This window comes from Ranitomeya imitator, chromosome 6, assembly GCF_032444005.1.
Source record: "Ranitomeya imitator isolate aRanImi1 chromosome 6, aRanImi1.pri, whole genome shotgun sequence".
Lineage (NCBI taxonomy): Eukaryota > Metazoa > Chordata > Amphibia > Anura > Dendrobatidae > Ranitomeya > Ranitomeya imitator.
Genome location: NC_091287.1, coordinates 533,824,518 through 533,845,381, shown reverse-complemented (window position 1 = coordinate 533,845,381; position 20,864 = coordinate 533,824,518). Strand labels below are relative to the sequence as shown.

The window sequence follows — 20,864 nt, the reverse complement described above, 5'->3', positions numbered from 1 at the left end:
AGCTAAGGGTACATGCAGATCTTCCAGTTAAGGATCTACATGGACCTTCCCACGCAGGGTCCACGTGAACTTTACAGCTGGAGATTTACGTAGATCTTCCAGTTGAGAGTCTACATGAACCTTTTAATATAGTCAAAAAAGGAGAATGTACACAGAGATAAGTCATTTACGCGGAATATTTTGTGACTAATGAGATACTTCTTGTAGGAGGTTGGCTTTGGAACGGAAAATGTGAAGTAAGACTCTGCCCTGTCCTTCAAACCACACTTCAAACCACACATCCAAGCTCTTTCCACCTCCTGTCGCCTCCAGCTCAAAAATATCTCCAGGATCCGTCCTTTCCTCAACCCCCAATCTACTAAAATGCTTGTGCACGCCCTCATCATTTCCCGCCTTGACTACTGCAACATCCTTTTCTGTGGCCTCCCTGCTAACACCCTTGCACCTCTCCAGTCCATCCTTAACTCTGCTGCCCGACTAATCCATCTCTCTCCTCGCTACTCCTCCGCTTCCCCCCTCTGCAAATCTCTTCACTGGCTCCCAATTCCTCAGCGTATCCAGTTCAAATTGCTAATACTGACCTACAAAGCCATCCACAACCTGTCTCCTCCATATATCTCTGAACTAATCTCTCGATATCTTCCCTCACGTGACCTCCGGTCCTCCCAAGACCTCCTTCTCTCCTCCACACTTATTCGCTCCTCATCCAATCGCCTCCAAGACTTCTCCCGAATATCCCCCATCCTCTGGAACTCTCTGCCCCAACACGTCCGACTATCAACCACAGTCGGATCCTTCAGACGGAACCTGAAAACTCATCTCTTCAGGAAAGCCTACAGCCTGCACTGACACCGCTGCTGCCTCATCACTATCGAAGCTACCGCCTCACCAACACCGGAGCTACCGCCTCACCAACACCGGAGCTACCGCCTCACCAACACCGGAGCTCCTGCAACCCTCAACCTACTGTCTCCTTCCCCATAATCCTGTAGAATGTAAGCCCGCAAGGGCAGGGTCCTCGCCCCTCTGTATCAGTCCGTCATTGTTAGTTTGTTTACTGTATGTGATATTTGTAACTTGTATGTAACCCCTTCTCATGTACAGCACCATGGAATCAATGGTGCTATATAAATAAATAATAATAATAATAATAATAATAATAAAAGTAAGGGACATGGTCAAAGTTTAAGGAAAGGAACGTAGTTTCCTAACCTAATTGCATAAAAAGGGAACCACTTTGTATATTGTTCATGTAGGAGGTTTCATTTAGGCGTTCAGCCAAGTCTGCATAGATCCCTTATTATTTGTGCTTCAGTATAAAGTAATGTACCTAGAAATTCACCAGATAGGACATTGCCTGGTCCTTCTATACATAAGGTGTCCTGGGTGTCACAACGAGGGTGTGGTGAGGGTGCAGAGCAGGTGACACCAGCTGAGAGGGGAAGGGCAGGTCCTTGGCTTCATGACCTCTGGTGTCACTACCTTCTTGGTTTCCTGTATTTGCCTTTTTGTGTATGTTTGTTGCATTGTTCTTTTGTACCAATCAGAGCTGCTATGTAAACATTATAGAAAACATATGTACTGCTACATTGTTACTTTGCTCATCTTAAAAGTACAGACATCAGTGCAAAAAACGCATCAGCTTAAATATGTAATATTTTTATCTGATGTAAATGCCGCTGTTTTCCTGAATCCGGAGATGTTTTTCTTTTGTTCCTGCTCCTCTCCGTTCCTGAGATACGGCCTCCTCTCTCCTGCATATAAATCTAGTCTTTTTAAGACAAGTGGGAGTGGCCTGTGGACAAAATCTAGAAAACTACACCCTGTTGGCTAAATGACTAGATATATAATAAAGGAATAGGAGGCCATATCTCAGGAACGGAGAGGCGCAGGAACAAAAGAAAAACATCGCCGGATTCAGGAGAACAGCGGCATTTACACCAGGTAAACAATACAAAGATATGGCAAGTGACCTCTTTAGCCAAATTAAATTCAAAGAAGAAGGGCATGAGCCAAGGAATTTTTCCAGCTTTAGAAGACTTAGGGTATATTCATACATTGCGTTTTGCAGCTTTTATTCAATCATAAAAAAAACACAGCTCTTTATATTATCAGCAAAGTGAACCAAATCTCCAAAAGTTTCATTCACAAAGTGCGTTTTTTTCCTTGTTTTTTTTTTTAGCTGCAATGTGTTTCTTTTTTTAAACGACGGCTTGTCAATTCTTTTTGCATTTTTCATCCCCCAAAAAAAAACCCGCAAGTAAAAAATGCATCAATAACACATTTATAGTAAGCAACTTTTTTTTTTTTACTGCCAAAATGTGCATTTTTAGGGCAAAAAAAACCAAAACACAATAACGCAGCATGTGAACATATCCTTACTGTATAATTGAGGTATTTTAGAACTTTCTAATATTCTTTATGTTTCTGTGCCTCTTTTATTTACTACGGTATATAATATCGAAATAACACTTCTCAATCCAAAAATTAGGGAAGGTCCATGCGCCCAAAGATTAAGATTAGTGGTTCCCCCTGCCACAGTGACTGCACAGTTCACATATACAATGTCTTGTATATGTCCATTGATGTCATTTTATTCATTTTTTTACATTACATTTTGGGTGATTTATTTTTTTTCTAGATGAGTTTTAGATGTTTCATGTCTTCTGTAGCTCATATATATGTGCAAACATTACAGTTTTACTGCGGAAAGGGCGCAGACATCCCGCAAACTTCTTCCCACCAAGCCCCCCGGTTTCGCTTCGACGCGGCACAGTTGTTCGGGTCCTATTGCTTTTTCATAAAATGATTGTACAGAACTACAAAGATGAATCTGCACCTCTACAGTTGTGATATTAGTCGTCCTCATTCCTGTCTGCAGGGAGCGATTTTACCGAAGATCTAGTAACGGAAACGTACACTCGTCTCATTCTGGTAGCACAGAAATGATTGACTTTCCGTTAATAAAGAAGCCACGCACACGTAATCGTGACCAAGGCAGAGCAACAAAAAAAAAAAAAAATCAGTATGAATTTGCAGTTTAGTATTTTGGAGTTTCCTTTGTACCTTTATGTAAAAAAATTCTGAACGGTGAACTGATCACTTGGAGCATCCACAGAAGAAATTAAGGAGATAGGTAGCCACGTACAGGAATCACAACAAGTCCTTGCAGGCTCTAATATGTCATAGTTGGGGGCTTGCTAGGCCTTAGATTGGGTGTTGCATCCATCCTAAAAAATAAAAAAAAATGCCAAACAGTGCCCAGGCCATCAGAGAAAAGGATGTCCCATACAATATCTATTGCATTGCAAATTTAGAAATTGGTATGCAGCTATTGCCCACTACAAACAATCCCTTTTACTTGATCACATTCCCCATGACACTAGTTCAGGGGTGCACAACATTTTTTGGTCCAAGGGCTGCATCACCATACTGAAACAATCCTAAGATCTGCAAAAAGATTTAATGGGAACTTACATAAATACATCACCAGAACCACCATCAGTACATTAATACATCACCAGAACCACCATTAGTACATTAATACATTACTAGAACCATCACCACCATTGGTACATTAATAAATCATCAGAGCCACCATTAGTACATTAATACATGACCAGAACCATCATCAGTACAATAATTCATCACCAGAACCAGTCAGTATACAAATACATCACCAGAACACCATTAGTACATTAACGCATGACGAGAACCATAATCAGTACATGAGTACATCACCAGAACATTAATACATCACCAGAACCACCTTCAGTACATGAATACATCACCAGAACCACCATCAGTATATTAATACATCACCAAAACCACCAATAGTACATTAATACGTGACTAGAACCATCACCACCATTGGTACATTAATAAATCTTCAGAGCTACCATTAGTACATTAATACATGGCCAGAACCATCATCAGCACAAGAATACATCACCAGAACCACCATTAGTACATTAATACATTACTAGAACTATCACCACCATTGGTACATTAATAAATCATCAGAGCCACCATTAGTACATTAATACACGACCAGAACCATCATCAGTACAAGAATACATCACCAGAACCAGTCAGTATAAAAATACATCACCAGAACACCATTAGTACATTAACGCATGACCAGAACCATAATCGGTACATGAATACATCACCAGAACATTAATACATCACCAGAACCACCTTCAGTACATGAATACATCACCCGAACCACCAGCAGTACATTAATACATCACCAAAACCACCATTAGTACATTAATACATGACTAGAACCATCACCACCATTGGTACATTAATAAATCATCAGAGCCACCATTAGTACATTAATACATCACCAAAACCAAGTTTTGAGTATTTGAGGAGGATTTAGAAAGATTCTACTCAGTTTGTGCTTTAAAAAAATAAGTGTAAAGATATGCTGACTTGCACAGAGTTTCTTCATGGACCGCTTACTAGTGCCTGCACATCTCCGCTGCCTCTGCGGCACTGCTGTGCTGAGATCACAGTGTGCTGACCTCATCACGCTGCTGCACGTCAGAGTCGGGGCTTACTAGCGCTCCTGTACCCAAGTCCTGGTGCCCAAGTGTTGAAATGTATTCGTGAATACATTTCAATTTGGCAAAAAAAAGAGTCCACGGGCCGCAAAGAAAAAAACCGTGGGCCGTATGTTGTGGAGGCCTGTGCTAGCTGATGATAAAAGGGAGCCTTGGTATAACCTGGTACAAAATGTTGCAAGTTAAACCTATTCTTGCCTATAGTTGATCCAAAGGAAGCTGTAAAAGCCAAAACCACCATTAGGGGCAGCAGAGGAAATCAAAAGATCTAATTAATGTGTCATCATCAACAATGATCCCCCATAGAGTGAAAAATGAAAAAGGACGGATGGAAGAGGGGGGGGGGGGGGTCTCGTCATTAACTCCATATTCTCCAACAAAACTTAGAGATAGGGATAAGTCCTTTAAGCTGAAAATTATCAATAGGGACCATGGACGTCATCACTAAAGGAAATCCCAAATCTCTGCAGTGTCACCCATGTAGTGCATTACTATTATTTTCGGTACTATACTCTGTGAGCGGATATAGACGTATATGTCTGGTAAGTGAGCGCTCTGTGGTGTCAGTGTGCACAGAGTGTACCAGCCTAATGTAACTGTTCTGTACTGAGCATGCATGTAGTGAGCTTGCATATAATTACTGTATACGTAACAAGCGTCTATAGGGGTTCGTAGATGTAGTCAGTGTGTATGTGCAGGTATCTAAAGGTGTGTATATGGTGAGAGGGGATATGTAGGCATCTGTATACAGCATGTTGATATCTGCTTTGTGGCTTCCCCTCCTTGTGGAGTGTGTCAGTGACTGCCTTCTGGATTTCTGCCAAGTCAGAGTCTTCCCCATGATTGTGGAGCTGCTGAAACAGACTAAGGGACCTTTATAAACGCTTAGGAAACCTTTGCAGGTGTTTTTTGTTAATTATTCTAATTTACTGAGATAATGACTTTTGGGTTTTCTTACCTTTTGGGTTTTTCAACATTAACAGAACTAAACACTAGAAATAGATCACTCTGTGTGTAATGACTCTATAGAATATATGAGTGTCACTTTTTGTATTGAAGAACTGAAATAAATTAACTTTTTGATGATATTCTAATTTTGTGAGAAGCACCGGTATATTGCATGTGTCTATGTACATATAGTGAGAGTGCATGTAGCTGACTGTATACAGTATATAAGGAATGTGCATGTGTAGATGTCTGTATATAGTGAGCGTGCACGTGTAGATGTCTGTATATAGTGAGCGTGCACGTGTAGATGTCTGTATATAGTGAGCGTGCACGTGTAGATGTCTGTATATAGTGAGCGTGCACGTGTTGGTGTCTGTATATATATAGTGAGCGTGCACGTGTAGATGTCTGTATATAGTGAGCGTGCACGTGTTGGTGTCTGTATATATAGTGAGCGTGCATGTGTAGATGTCTGAATATAGTGAGCGTGTAGGTGTCTGTATATAGTGAGCGTGCACGTGTAGGTGTCTGTATATAGTGAGCGTGCACGTGTAGATCTCTGTATATAGTGAGCGTGCACATGTAGATGTCTGTATATAGTGAGCGTGCATGTGTAGATGTCTGTATATAGTGAGCTTGCACGTGTTGGTGTCTGTATATATAGTGAGCGTGCACGTGTAGATGTCTGTATATAGTGAGCGTGCATGTGCTGGTGTCTGTATATAGTGAGCGTGCACGTGCTGGTGTCTGTATATAGTGAGCGTGCACGTGTAGATGTCTGTATATAGTGAGCGTGCATGTGCTGGTGTCTGTATACATAGTGAGCGTGCACGTGCTGGTGTCTGTATATAGTGAGCGTGCACGTGTAATGTCTGTATATAGTGAGCGTGCACGTGCTGGTGTCTGTATATAGTGAGCGTGCACGTGTTGATGTCTGTATATATAGTGAGCGTGCACGTGTAGATGTCTGCATATAGTGAGCGTGCACGTGTAGATGTCTGTATATAGTGAGCGTGCACGTGTTGGTGTCTTTATACATAGTGAGCGTGCACGTGTAGATGTCTGTATATAGTGAGCGTGCATGTGCTGGTGTCTGTATATAGTGAGCGTGCATGTGCTGGTGTCTGTATATAGTGAGCGTGCACGTGTAGATGTCTGCATATAGTGAGCGTGCACGTGTAGATGTCTGTATATAGTGAGCGTGCACGTGTTGGTGTCTTTATACATAGTGAGCGTGCACGTGTAGATGTCTGTATACATAGTGAGCGTGCACGTGTTGGTGTCTTTATACATAGTGAGCGTGCACGTATAGATGTCTGTATATAGTGAGCGTGCATGTGCTGGTGTCTGTATATAGTGAGCGTGCATGTGCTGGTGTCTGTATATAGTGAGCGTGCACGTGTAGATGTTTGCATATAGTGAGCGTGCACGTGTAGATGTCTGTATATAGTGAGCGTGCACGTGTTGGTGTCTTTATACATAGTGAGCGTGCACGTGTAGATGTCTGTATATAGTGAGCGTGCACGTGTTGGTGTCTTTATACATAGTGAGCGCGCACGTGTAGATGTCTGTATATAGTGAGCGTGCATGTGCTGGTGTCTGTATATAGTGAGCGTGCATGTGCTGGTGTCTGTATATAGTGAGCGTGCACGTGCTGGTGTCTGTATATAGTGAGCGTGCACGTGCTGGTGTCTGTACATAGTGAGCGTGCACGTGTAGATGTCTGTATATAGTGAGCGTGCACGTGTAATGTCTGTATATAGTGAGCGTGCACGTGTAGATGTCTGCATATAGTGAGCGTGCACGTGTAGATGTCTGTATATAGTGAGCGTGCACGTGTTGGTGTCTTTATACATAGTGAGCGTGCACGTGTAGATGTCTGTATATAGTGAGCGTGCATGTGCTGGTGTCTGTATATAGTGAGCGTGCACGTGCTGGTGTCTGTATATAGTGAGCGTGCACGTGCTGGTGTCTGTACATAGTGAGCGTGCACGTGTAGATGTCTGTATATAGTGAGCGTGCACGTGTAATGTCTGTATATAGTGAGCGTGCACGTGTAATGTCTGTATATAGTGAGCGTACATGTGCTGGTGTCTGTATATAGTGAGCGTGCACGTGCTGGTGTCTGTATATAGTGAGCGTGCACGTGTAGATGTCTGTATATAGTGAGCGTGCACGTGTAATGTCTGTATATAGTGAGCGTGCACGTGTAGATGTCTGTATATAGTGAGAGTGCACGTGTAGATGTCTGTATATAGTGAGCGTGCACGTGTAATGTCTGTATATAGTGAGCGTGCACGTGTAATGTCTGTATATAGTGAGCGTGCACGTGTAATGTCTGTATATAGTGAGCGTGCACGTGCTGGTGTCTGTATATAGTGAGCGTGCACGTGTAGATGTCTGTATATAGTGAGCGTGCACGTGTAATGTCTGTATATAGTGAGCGTGCACGTGTAGATGTCTGTATATAGTGAGCGTGCACGTGTAATGTCTGTATATAGTGAGCGTGCACGTGTAATGTCTGTATATAGTGAGCGTGCACGTGCTGGTGTCTGTATATAGTGAGCGTGCACGTGTAGATGTCTGTATATAGTGAGCGTGCACGTGTAGATGTCTGTATATAGTGAGCGTGCACGTGTAGATGTCTGTATATAGTGAGCGTGCACGTGTAATGTCTGTATATAGTGAGCGTGCACGTGTAATGTCTGTATATAGTGAGCGTGCACGTGCTGGTGTCTGTATATAGTGAGCGTGCACGTGTAATGTCTGTATATAGTGAGCGTGCACGTGTAATGTCTGTATATAGTGAGCGTGCACGTGTAGATGTCTGTATATAGTGAGCGTGCACGTGTAGATGTCTGTATATAGTGAGCGTGCACGTGTAGATGTCTGTATATAGTGAGAGTGCACGTGTAGATGTCTGTATATAGTGAGCGTGCACGTGTAATGTCTGTATATAGTGAGCGTGCACGTGTAATGTCTGTATATAGTGAGCGTGCATGTGTAGATGTCTGTATATAGTGAGAGTGCACGTGTAGATGTCTGTATATAGTGAGCGTGCACGTGTAATGTCTGTATATAGTGAGCGTGCACGTGTAATGTCTGTATATAGTGAGCGTACACGTGCTGGTGTCTGTATATAGTGAGCGTGCACGTGCTGGTGTCTGTATATAGTGAGCGTGCACGTGCTGGTGTCTGTATATAGTGAGCGTGCACGTGCTGGTGTCTGTATATAATGAGCGTGCACGTGCTGGTGTCTGTATATAGTGAGCGTGCACGTGTAATGTCTGTATATAGTGAGCGTACACGTGCTGGTGTCTGTATATAGTGAGCGTGCACGTGCTGGTGTCTGTATATAGTGAGCGTGCACGTGCTGGTGTCTGTATATAGTGAGCGTGCATGTGCTGGTGTCTGTATATAGTGAGCGTGCACGTGTAATGTCTGTATATAGTGAGCGTGCACGTGTAGATGTCTGTATATAGTGAGCGTGCACGTGTAGATGTCTGTATATAGTGAGCGTGCACGTGTAATGTCTGTATATAGTGAGCGTGCACGTGTAATGTCTGTATATAGTGAGCGTGCACGTGCTGGTGTCTGTATATAGTGAGCGTGCACGTGTAGATGTCTGTATATAGTGAGCGTGCACGTGTAATGTCTGTATATAGTGAGCGTGCACGTGTAATGTCTGTATATAGTGAGCGTGCATGTGTAGATGTCTGTATATAGTGAGAGTGCACGTGTAGATGTCTGTATATAGTGAGCGTGCACGTGTAATGTCTGTATATAGTGAGCGTGCACGTGTAATGTCTGTATATAGTGAGCGTACACGTGCTGGTGTCTGTATATAGTGAGCGTGCACGTGCTGGTGTCTGTATATAGTGAGCGTGCACGTGTAGATGTCTGTATATAGTGAGCGTGCACGTGTAATGTCTGTATATAGTGAGCGTGCACGTGTAGATGTCTGTATATAGTGAGCGTGCACGTGTAATGTCTGTATATAGTGAGCGTGCACGTGTAATGTCTGTATATAGTGAGCGTGCACGTGCTGGTGTCTGTATATAGTGAGCGTGCACGTGTAATGTCTGTATATAGTGAGCGTGCACGTGTAGATGTCTGTATATAGTGAGCGTGCACGTGTAGATGTCTGTATATAGTGAGCGTGCACGTGTAGATGTCTGTATATAGTGAGCGTGCACGTGTAATGTCTGTATATAGTGAGCGTGCACGTGTAATGTCTGTATATAGTGAGCGTGCACGTGCTGGTGTCTGTATATAGTGAGCGTGCACGTGCTGGTGTCTGTATATAGTGAGCGTGCACGTGTAGATGTCTGTATATAGTGAGCGTGCACGTGTAATGTCTGTATATAGTGAGCGTGCATGTGCTGGTGTCTGTATATAGTGAGCGTGCACGTGTAGATGTCTGTATATAGTGAGAGTGCACGTGTAATGTCTGTATATAGTGAGCGTGCACGTGTAATGTCTGTATATAGTGAGCGTGCACGTGCTGGTGTCTGTATATAGTGAGCGTGCACGTGCTGGTGTCTGTATATAGTGAGCGTGCATGTGCTGGTGTCTGTATATAGTGAGCGTGCACGTGTAGATGTCTGTATATAGTGAGCGTGCACGTGCTGGTGTCTGTATATAGTGAGCGTGCACGTGTAATGTCTGTATATAGTGAGCGTGCACGTGTAATGTCTGTATATAGTGAGCGTGCATGTGCTGGTGTCTGTATATAGTGAGCGTGCACGTGTAGATGTCTGTATATAGTGAGAGTGCACGTGTAATGTCTGTATATAGTGAGCGTGCACGTGTAATGTCTGTATATAGTGAGCGTACACGTGCTGGTGTCTGTATATAGTGAGCGTGCACGTGCTGGTGTCTGTATATAGTGAGCGTGCACGTGTAGATGTCTGTATATAGTGAGCGTGCACGTGTAATGTCTGTATATAGTGAGCGTGCACGTGTAATGTCTGTATATAGTGAGCGTGCACGTGCTGGTGTCTGTATATAGTGAGCGTGCACGTGCTGGTGTCTGTACATAGTGAGCGTGCACGTGCTGGTGTCTGTATATAGTGAGCGTGCACGTGCTGGTGTCTGTATATAGTGAGCGTGCACGTGCTGGTGTCTGTATATAATGAGCGTGCACGTGCTGGTGTCTGTATATAGTGAGCGTGCACGTGCTGGTGTCTGTATATAGTGAGCGTGCACGTGTAATGTCTGTATATAGTGAGCGTACACGTGCTGGTGTCTGTATATAGTGAGCGTGCACGTGCTGGTGTCTGTATATAGTGAGCGTGCATGTGCTGGTGTCTGTATATAGTGAGCGTGCACGTGTAATGTCTGTATATAGTGAGCGTGCACGTGCTGGTGTCTGTATATAGTGAGCGTGCACGTGTAATGTCTGTATATAGTGAGCGTGCACGTGCTGGTGTCTGTATATAGTGAGCGTGCACGTGTTGGTGTCTTTATACATAGTGAGCGTGCACGTGCTGGTGTCTGTATATAGTGAGCGTGCATGTGCTGGTGTCTGTATATAGTGAGCGTGCACGTGTAATGTCTGTATATAGTGAGCGTGCACGTGTAATGTCTGTATATAGTGAGCGTGCACGTGCTGGTGTCTTTATACATAGTGAGCGTGCACGTGTTGGTGTCTGTATATAGTGAGCGTGCACGTGCTGGTGTCTGTATATAGTGAGCGTGCATGTGCTGGTGTCTGTATATAGTGAGCGTGCACGTGTAATGTCTGTATATAGTGAGCGTGCACGTGTAGATGTCTGTATATAGTGAGCGTGCACGTGCTGGTGTCTTTATACATAGTGAGCGTGCACGTGCTGGTGTCTGTATATAGTGAGCGTGCACGTGCTGGTGTCTGTATATAGTGAGCGTGCACGTGTAATGTCTGTATATAGTGAGCGTGCACGTGTAATGTCTGTATATAGTGAGCGTGCACGTGCTGGTGTCTGTATATAGTGAGCGTGCACGTGTAGATGTCTGTATATAGTGAGCGTGCACGTGTAGATGTCTGTATATAGTGAGCGTGCACGTGTAATGTCTGTATATAGTGAGCGTGCACGTGCTGGTGTCTGTATATAGTGAGCGTGCACGTGCTGGTGTCTTTATACATAGTGAGCGTGCACGTGCTGGTGTCTGTATAAGTGAGCGTGCACGTGCTGGTGTCTGTATATAGTGAGCGTGCACGTGTAATGTCTGTATATAGTGAGCGTGCACGTGTAGATGTCTGTATATAGTGAGCGTGCACGTGCTGGTGTCTGTATATAGTGAGCGTGCACGTGCTGGTGTCTTTATACATAGTGAGCGTGCACGTGCTGGTGTCTGTATATAGTGAGCGTGCACGTGCTGGTGTCTGTATATAGTGAGCGTGCACGTGCTGGTGTCTGTATATAGTGAGCGTGCACGTGCTGGTGTCTGTATATAGTGAGCGTGCACGTGTTGGTGTCTTTATACATAGTGAGCGTGCATCACTCTGAATTGGAGGATGGGGGGACAGAATATTTGCACTTTGGTCACCGGTGGGTTAATCTGACGCACTGTACATCCTGATACATTGTAACAGTTGACCCATTGTTGTCCGCTGTTGCCGTGGAGACGATACCTGTCAGTGATGGTCCCCGCTGTACCTGCGCGTGGCCGGTGATACAAGACACGTCGGTGCTGAAATATCCATCAATTTATGAATACGGCGAAGGGAAAAAAAATATTTTCCGGATGAGTGAATGCGGTGACTCCGGAGAACGTTCCCCGGATTCCGATCCTATTCATCCACGATGGGAGGGAGCGATGAATGAAGATACTGGCTCCAAATATATCGTCAGAACTCGGAGCCAAGAATCCAGCCTCCTCCAGGAACCCGGCCATCCACGGACGCCAATGATTGTAAATCCACGGGCAGAGTCCACAAATGCCACTGGGGGAGAGGTGGGCACAATGTAGCCCTGAAAAAAAAACACAGAAATAATCAGCAGCTGATTGGAGGAATTCTGGGGAGAGGCACAATATCTATAGAGGATGAGGGTATCGTCAGGACCATAAAGGGTTAAAGAAATACGCTGACTTTTTACGTTTACTGGCCCTTTAAGAGAATGATGAGGACCTAGGATACTGTTCTACCTAGTGTGAGGTCAGAGGGGCGGGGCATGACCCAGCCAGTCAGAGCACCAGCTGGGGAACTTGGGTCAGGCTCCACCCCCTCTGCCAAATTTAGTTTTATATCATCTTCTTAAAGAGCCAGTCGCGCATTTTTGTATAGAACGGTTATCACAAATGCACAAACGTGCGATAAAGTCGGATTCTAGACCTTTATTGATTAACACTTCAGCCAAACCTTTTACCCCTTCACGACCTTAGGTTCATGTAAGCAGGGCTAGCGACATGTTTCTGGTAAGCGCAAGGTAAATGCCGCTGTCAGAGATTGATTATGGCATTTAACATGTTAACAGCCAAGGGTGGATCACAATTCCACCCACAGCTGTTAGGGGCAGATGACAGATCATGATCATGTGTCTGAAAAGATGCGGGTTCGGCGTCAGAGCCCGCATCAAAGGGAGGGCGACCTAGGACGTATCCATACATCCAAGGTCGTAAAGGGTTAAACGACCGATAGAGAACAATATGCTGCATTCATCAGCACAGAAATTAAGACGTTGTAAGTAATGTCCCTTTAAGAGATTTTGACAGTGCACCTTAATGGATATATATTCGAAACCCCATTAAGCAAACACAGATCTTGAAAGTTATAGAATCCCAGGAAGTTCCCCTACATGTAAAGACAGAAAAAGCCATTAAAGGGGGATTCCCACTACAGACTTCATTGGCCTCCGTATAGACCTCCCAACATACTGCACCGCCACTTTAAATTTCTGCTGACTATGTGCGGCGGTTAGCTTTGATTTCCCAGACTTTACCATTCATTGCCACTTATTGTATATTGGCCATATAATTAGCAATATGGAGGAAGCAGAGCTGAGCTGGTGTGGTGTCGCAGAGCTGGAGTGGTGTCGCAGAGCTGGTGTGGTGTCGCAGAGCTGGTGTGGTGTCGTAGAGCTGGTGTGGTGTCGCAGAGCTGGTGTGGTGTCGCTGAGCTGGTGTGGTGTCGCAGAGCTGGTGTGGTGTCGCAGAGCTGGCGTGGTGTCGTAGAGCTGGCGTGGTGTCGTAGAGCTGGTGTGGTGTCGCAGAGCTGGTGTGGTGTCGCTGAGCTGGTGTGGTGTCGTAGAGCTGGTGTGGTGTCGTAGAGCTGGTGTGGTGTCGCTGAGCTGGTGTGGTGTCGCTGAGCTGGTGTGGTGTCGTAGAGCTGGTGTGGTGTCGCTGAGCTGGTGTGGTGTCGCTGAGCTGGTGTGGTGTCGTAGAGCTGATGTGGTGTCGCAGAGCTGGTGTGGTGTCGCAGAGCTGGTGTGGTGTCGTAGAGCTGGTGTGGTGTCGCAGAGCTGGTGTGGCGTCGCAGAGCTGGTGTGGTGTCGTAGAGCTGGTGTGGTGTCGCTGAGCTGGTGTGGTGTCGCTGAGCTGGTGTGGTGTCGTAGAGCTGGTGTGGTGTCGCTGAGCTGGTGTGGTGTCGCTGAGCTGGTGTGGTGTCGTAGAGCTGGTGTGGTGTCGCAGAGCTGGTGTGGTGTCGTAGAGCTGGTGTGGTGTCGTAGAGCTGGTGTGGTGTCGCAGAGCTGGTGTGGCGTCGCAGAGCTGGTGTGGTGTCGTAGAGCTGGTGTGGTGTCGTAGAGCTGGTGTGGTGTCGCAGAGCTGGTGTGGTGTCGTAGAGCTGGTGTGGTGTCGTAGAGCTGGTGTGGTGTCGCAGAGCTGGTGTGGCGTCGCAGAGCTGGTGTGGTGTCGCAGAGCTGCTGCAGTGTCGCAGAGCTGGGTTTGTCATGTCACAATAGTCAATGGTCCAAACAAAGAGTCAATTTTGCAACTACAAAGAGATAAATTCAGCTCAGCTACATCGGCGGGCGCTGATCCTGTCATTTACCACAGTTGTACAAAGCAGTAACATGTTAATTAGCCCTGAGCTCTTGGCAAAAAGAAAGCAAAAGTCAGCTTTAATCCATGTGTAGATGAGAAGCCAAGACGCCTCTGGTGAGCAGCCAGCCCCCTCCCAGCCCCAGTACATCCCTCTACGTTACCAGACATTTCATCAGCCCCCCAGTACATCCTTCTACGTTACCAGACATTTCATCAGCCAGCCCCCTCCTGCCCCCCAGTACATCCCTCTCTGTTACCAGACATTTCATCAGCCAGCCCCCTCCCGCCCCCAGTACATCCCTCTATTACCAAATATTTAATCAGTCAGCCCCCTCCTGCCCCCAGTACATCCCTCTCTGTTACCAGACATTTCATCAGCCCCCCAGTACATCACTCTCCATTACCAGATATTTCATCAGCCAGCCCGCTCCCGCCCCCAGTACATCCCTCTGTTACCAGATATTTAATCAGTCAGCCCCCTCCTGCCCCAGTACATCCCTTCCATAACTAGAAATTTCATCAGCCAGCCCCCTCCCACCCCCCAGTACATCCCTCTCCGTAACTAGACATTTCATCAGCCAGCCCCCTCCCACCCCCCAGTACATCCCTCTCCGTAACTAGACATTTCATCAGCCAGCCCCCTCCCAACCCCCAGTACATCCTTCTCTGTAACTAGACATTTCATCAGCCAGCTCCCTCCCACCCCAGTACATCCCTCTCCGTAACTAGACATTTCATCAGCCAGCCCCCTCCCACCCCCAGTACATCTGTCTCCATAACTAGATATGTTATCAGCCAGCCCCCTCCCACCCCCCAGTACATCCCTCTCCGTAACTAGACATTTCATCAGCCAGCCCCCTCCCACCCCCAGTACATCTGTCTCCATAACTAGATATGTTATCAGCCAGCCCCCTCCCACCCCCCAGTACATCCCTCTCCGTAACTAGACATTTCATCAGCCAGCCCCCTCCCGCCCCAGTACATCTCTCTCCATAACTAGATATTTCAGCAGTCAGCTCCCTCCTGCCCCCCCAGTACATCCCTCTCTAACTAGACATTTCATCAGCCAGCCCCCTCCCACCCCCAGTACATCCCTCTCCGTAACAAGATATTTAATCAGCCAGCCCCCTCCCTCCCCCAGTACATCCTTCTCCCTTACCAGATATTTAACCCAGCCCCTTCCCACCTCCAGTACATCCTTCTCAGTTACCAGATATTTCATCAGCCAGCCCCCTCCCGCCCCCCCAATACATCCCTCTCCATTACCAGATATTCATCAGCCAGCCCTCTCCCACCCCAGTAAATCCCTCTCCGCAACTAGATATTTCATCAGCCAGACCCCACCCTTCCCAGTACATCCTTTTCCGTTACCAGATATTTAAGCCAGTCCCTTCCCACCCCACTATATCCTTCTCCGTTACCAGATATTTCAGCCAGCCCCTTCCCACCCCCAGTACATCCTTCTACGTTACCAGATATTTCATCCCGCCCCCAGTACATCCCTCTCATCCTAAATATTTTGCTAGAGATGGCGGTATTATTTATGACCTCAATAGCAGGATTATGGCCGAGATACAGTGTATAGAAGCATTATATAAGAACTATATGATAGTATAGATAATGGAAGGTAAACTGGGCAATTTACTAAAAAGAAGGAAGACCGATTCCCCAAGAGCAAACTAGAATCATTCTTTTATATTTAGCTGTATATGGCGGTAATATTTAATAGCACGATTATGACAGAGCTACTGTACATGGGAATATTACCCTATGTAAGAACTATATGGCAGTTTTATCTTGGCTTTTAAGGTGTGATATTGTTCACACTCTTTTGGTACTACATGGTTTTATGTGGGTTGAACACGGCAGTATTATCCTGACACTATATGGCAGCATTATATGAACCAAAATGATGAAAAGCTGTATAAAAATGGCAAGTAATGGCCCTATTATATATTTTTTTAAGAAAGTTTAGATATGCTATCAGGGTTTGTCACAAACACACAAATGTGGGTGCACATTGTAACAGGATGTACAAGATCTGCCCATCAACAGCGTCCGGCAGAAGAAAATGCTGCAGAGCGGAGTTGTAGGTGGAGAAGCTCCAAGTAACAGTAATAATGTGAGTGCTGATTGGCTTCATGTCAACGGCAAATCCGTGGCAGAAATCCGCGCGTCGACCTGGGATTTCTGCCATATCTGTAGGATATACCGTAAATGACTGACAGATGTGGTCCCACCGCTGTAACTAACCTATACCTCAAGATTTGGGCCCCATTAGCTTTTTGGAGAATGATGAAGAAGCTGCGCATGCGCCATCGTCTCCATCCATTTCTAAGGGAGTTCTCCATTCCAAACCGAACTCAACGGTGTTGGCATCCCATTCTCAACAGATATATGGTTACGAAACCTCCACCTAGAACGGGGCTCCGTTTCGTTCAGCAGTCTCCATACATTTCTATGGCCGCTCTTTATCTCTAGTAGTGAGCTGTAGGGTTTCTTTCTACCATGAAGAGGATGCCGCGCATGCGCAGCCATATCCTTACATTTCCTTGCATTTCTATGGGAGTTGTCCATTCCTGTAAGTTCATAAAGGGACCCCATTATTCCAGAGAGATGCGAGTACCACCTCCATCTAGAACGGGGCTCCATTTTGTGTTTTTAGGAAAGAAGAAACAGTCTCAATACATTCTTATGGCCGATTTTCATCAGTAGCAGTGGGGCCTTTTTCTGCAAAGAAGAGGATGCCGCGCATGCGCAGCCATCTCCGTAATTTCTATGGGAGTTTTCCATTCCGGTACGCCCGTAATGGGACCCCATTCTTCTAGAGAGACGTGGGTCCCACTGCTGAAACCGGTTGCAGTTTGCGTTTAGGAATAAAAAGATGGCCGAGCACGCAAAGCAACGTCCATTATTTTCTACTGCTGGTCTCCATCCCTAACAGCGGTCAACAAGGCCATGACCTCAAGGGAGACGCGGTCCCACTGCTGCAACCTACATCTGAAATAGGGTTTACATTGCGTAGTTTTTGGGAATGAAAAGAAGGTTGCGCATGCGCAGCCCTCCCCATTAATTTCTATTGCAGTTCTCCATTTCCATACATTCGCAAGAAGGTCCCATTTCTTCAGATAGATGTGGGCTCCATCGATGAAACCTCCATCTAGAACGGGGCTTCATTTAGTGTTTTTAGGAACAAAGAGGTGGCCGAGCATGCGCAGCCACCTCCATTAATTTCTATGGCAGTTCTCCATTTCCATAAGTTAGCAAGAAGGTCCCTTTTATTCAGATACAAAAATAGGGAAAAAAGGGGGAGAAAATAAGTCAGCTCACCGATCCCTCAGCAGTGCAATAATGTCCACGCATGGAGCCACCTTGGTCATGGTCGTAGTCCAGAGCCAGCAATGAAAGAGGACAAATAATCTCCAGCATGGATCTTCTAAAAAGTAAATTTATTGGAAACATTTTAAAATGCAAACATTTGCTAAAAAGAGATGGGGGTCCCAGGTGGTCAACGCCGACGTATTTTGACCATCAGGTCTTAGTCATGATTCATTCAGATAGATGTGGGCTCCACCGAAGAAACCTCCATCTAGAACGAGGCTTCATTTAGTGTTTTTAGGAACAAAGAGGTGGCTGCGCATGCACAGCAAGCTCCATTTTTTTTAGGTCTGCTCTTTGTCTCTAGCTGCATTCAACAGTGCCCTATTCTGAAGGGAGATAAGGTCCCTCCAATCCACCCAACGTGTAAAATATTCTTGTATTTTTTGGGAACAAAGAGGTGGCCGCGCATGCGCAGCAAGCTCCATTTTTTTAGGGCTGCTCTTTGTCTCTAGCTGCCTTCAACAGTGCCCTATTCTGAAGGGAGATGCGGTCCCACCGCTCCACCCAACGTGTAAAATGTACTTGTGTTTTTTGGGAACAAAGAGTTGGCCGCGCATGCACAGCAAGCTCCATTTTTTTAGGGCTGCTCTTTGTCTCTAGCTGCCTTCAACAGTGCCCTATTCTGAAGGGAGATGCGGTCCCACCGCTCCACCCAACGTGTAAAATGTACTTGTGTTTTTTGGGAACAAACAGGTGGCCGCGCATGCGCAGCAAGCTCCATTTTTTTTAGGGCTGCTCTTTGTCCCTAGCTGCCTTCAACAGTACCCTATTCTGAAGGGAGATGCGGTCCCACCGCTCCACCCAACGTGTAAAATGTTCTTGTATTTTTTGGGAACAAAGAGGAGGTCGCGCATGCGGCGCCATCTACTTACATTTCTATAGGAGTTCTCCATTCCTAACAAGCGACATACCCTAAAGAGATGCGGGTTCAACCGTTGCAACCTAGGTGGCTTCCATTGGCTATTTTATGGAAAGAAGAGGTGGCCGCGCATGCGCAGTCCTCTCCATTTATTTTCATGGCCACTCTCCAGTTCGAAATTTGCGCAATGTCACCACATAATACTCCTGAATGACAAAGATGATTGTAACCCAGCTTTCCCAGGAACAGATAGAACCATAAAAAGGTGAATATAAAGGTAAAAATGTTGCTTCTGTGTTAATTAGGGACAAGAGATTTGTGAGTGCAGCAGCGGCTTCCCACCGAGGACAGTTCTTCTATATATATTTGCACATCCAGGGCCCCGAGCGCACCCATCAGGACAACATCCTCTGGCACTGGGTTAAGAACAGTTTGGCCTCTGGCGGTGTCGGATGTTTTTCTTAAGGGCATACATCCAACGTAAAGCTGCAATAAATAAGAGAAGATGTTCGGGAAAAGACTATATATGGAAAGAAGTCTGAGACGCGAGGGATAGATTGCAGTTAGGACTGAGGCGCTGCCTCCGATAGACGAGAGGGAATGTCATTTTCATGAGAACGGCGATGGAAGATTTTATACACAGATACTCGGCCGAGGACAGAATGAGGACAAGTCGCACCGGACTTGGGAAAAGGGTCAATTCCCAGCCGCAAACTTAGTATCTCTCGGATGCCGCAAATCTGAGACGGCCACTCGGCACATGAGAGTCCACATCTTATTACCATTCAGGCCCTAAAAGCTGAATGATAAATTCACCCCTGCTACATCCACAGTTCACACAGGGATACAGGAACCCAACAAGTGTGTCTGTGTAATGTTTCCCAGAGGTCAGTAGGGTCCAGGACCCATGGGTGGTCACTCTCACGACCTAGAGTCCAGGAGATATTTCCATGCTCAATGGGTTACCGAGGGTCGAAATTAGGAATCTCAAATCCTAGAATTCCTAAACCAGCTCTTAATTAATGCTCTAAAATTATGGCCACAAAGGTTAATAACACAGTAATTATATTCTTGTACATGGGAGCAGTATTATATTATTTATATTCCTGTACATGGAGCAGTATTATAGTAGTTATATTCTTGTACATATGGGCAATATTATAGTAGTTATATTTTTGTACATAGGAGCAGTATTATAGTAGTTATATTCTTGTACATAGGAGCAGTAATATAGTAGTTATATTCTTGTATATAGAGGCAGTATTATAGTAGTTATATTCCTGTACATAGGAGCAGTATTATAGTAGTTATATTCTTGTACATAGGAGCAGTATTATAGTAGTTATATTCTTGTACATAGAGGCAGTATTATAGTAGTTATATTTTTGTACATAGGAGCAGTATTATAGTAGTTATATTCTTGTACATAGGAGCAGTATTATAGTAGTTATATTCTTGTATATAGAGGCAGTATTATAGTAGTTATATTCTTGTACATAGGAGCAGTATTATAGTAGTTATATTCTTGTACATAGAGGCAGTATTATAGCAGTTTTATTCTTGTACATTGGAGCAGTATTATAGTAGTTATATTCTTGTATATAGGAGCAGTATTATAGTAGTTATATTCTTGCACATAGGGGCAGTATTATAGTAGTTATATTCTTGTACATAGGAGCAGTATTATATTAGTAATATTCTTGTACATAGGGGGAAGTATTATAGTAGTTATATTCTTGTATATAGGAGCAGTATTATAGTAGTTATATTCTTGTACATAGGAGGCAGTATTATAGTAGTTATATTCTTGTACATAGGGAGCAGTATTATAGTAGTTATATTTTTGTACATAGGAGCAGTATTATAGTAGTTATATTATTGTACATAGGAGCAGTATTATAGTAGTTATATTCTTGTTCATAGTGGGCAGTATTATAGTAGTTGTATTCTTGTATATAGGAGCAGTATTATAATAGTTATATTCTTGTACATAGGGGCAGTATTATAGTAGTTATATTCTTGTACATAGGGGAAGTATTATAGTAGTTATATTCTTGTACATAGGGAGCAGTATTATAGTAGTTATATTTTTGTACATAGGGGCAGTATTATAGTAGTTATATTCTTGTACATAGGAGCAG

At 44.9% G+C, this 20,864-nt stretch overlaps 1 long non-coding RNA gene across 2 annotated transcripts in view; it reads right to left on the bottom strand.

Annotated features, from left to right (window-relative positions):
* LOC138643129 (uncharacterized) overlaps nucleotides 1-20,864 on the bottom strand; it is a 183,729-nt gene that overhangs the window by 45,087 nt on the left and 117,778 nt on the right. For both annotated transcript variants that reach the window (XR_011314134.1, XR_011314135.1), the window contains exon 3: nucleotides 12,133-12,472. This is a non-coding gene — a long non-coding RNA (uncharacterized lncRNA). The remainder of the gene's footprint in view (nucleotides 1-12,132; nucleotides 12,473-20,864) is intronic.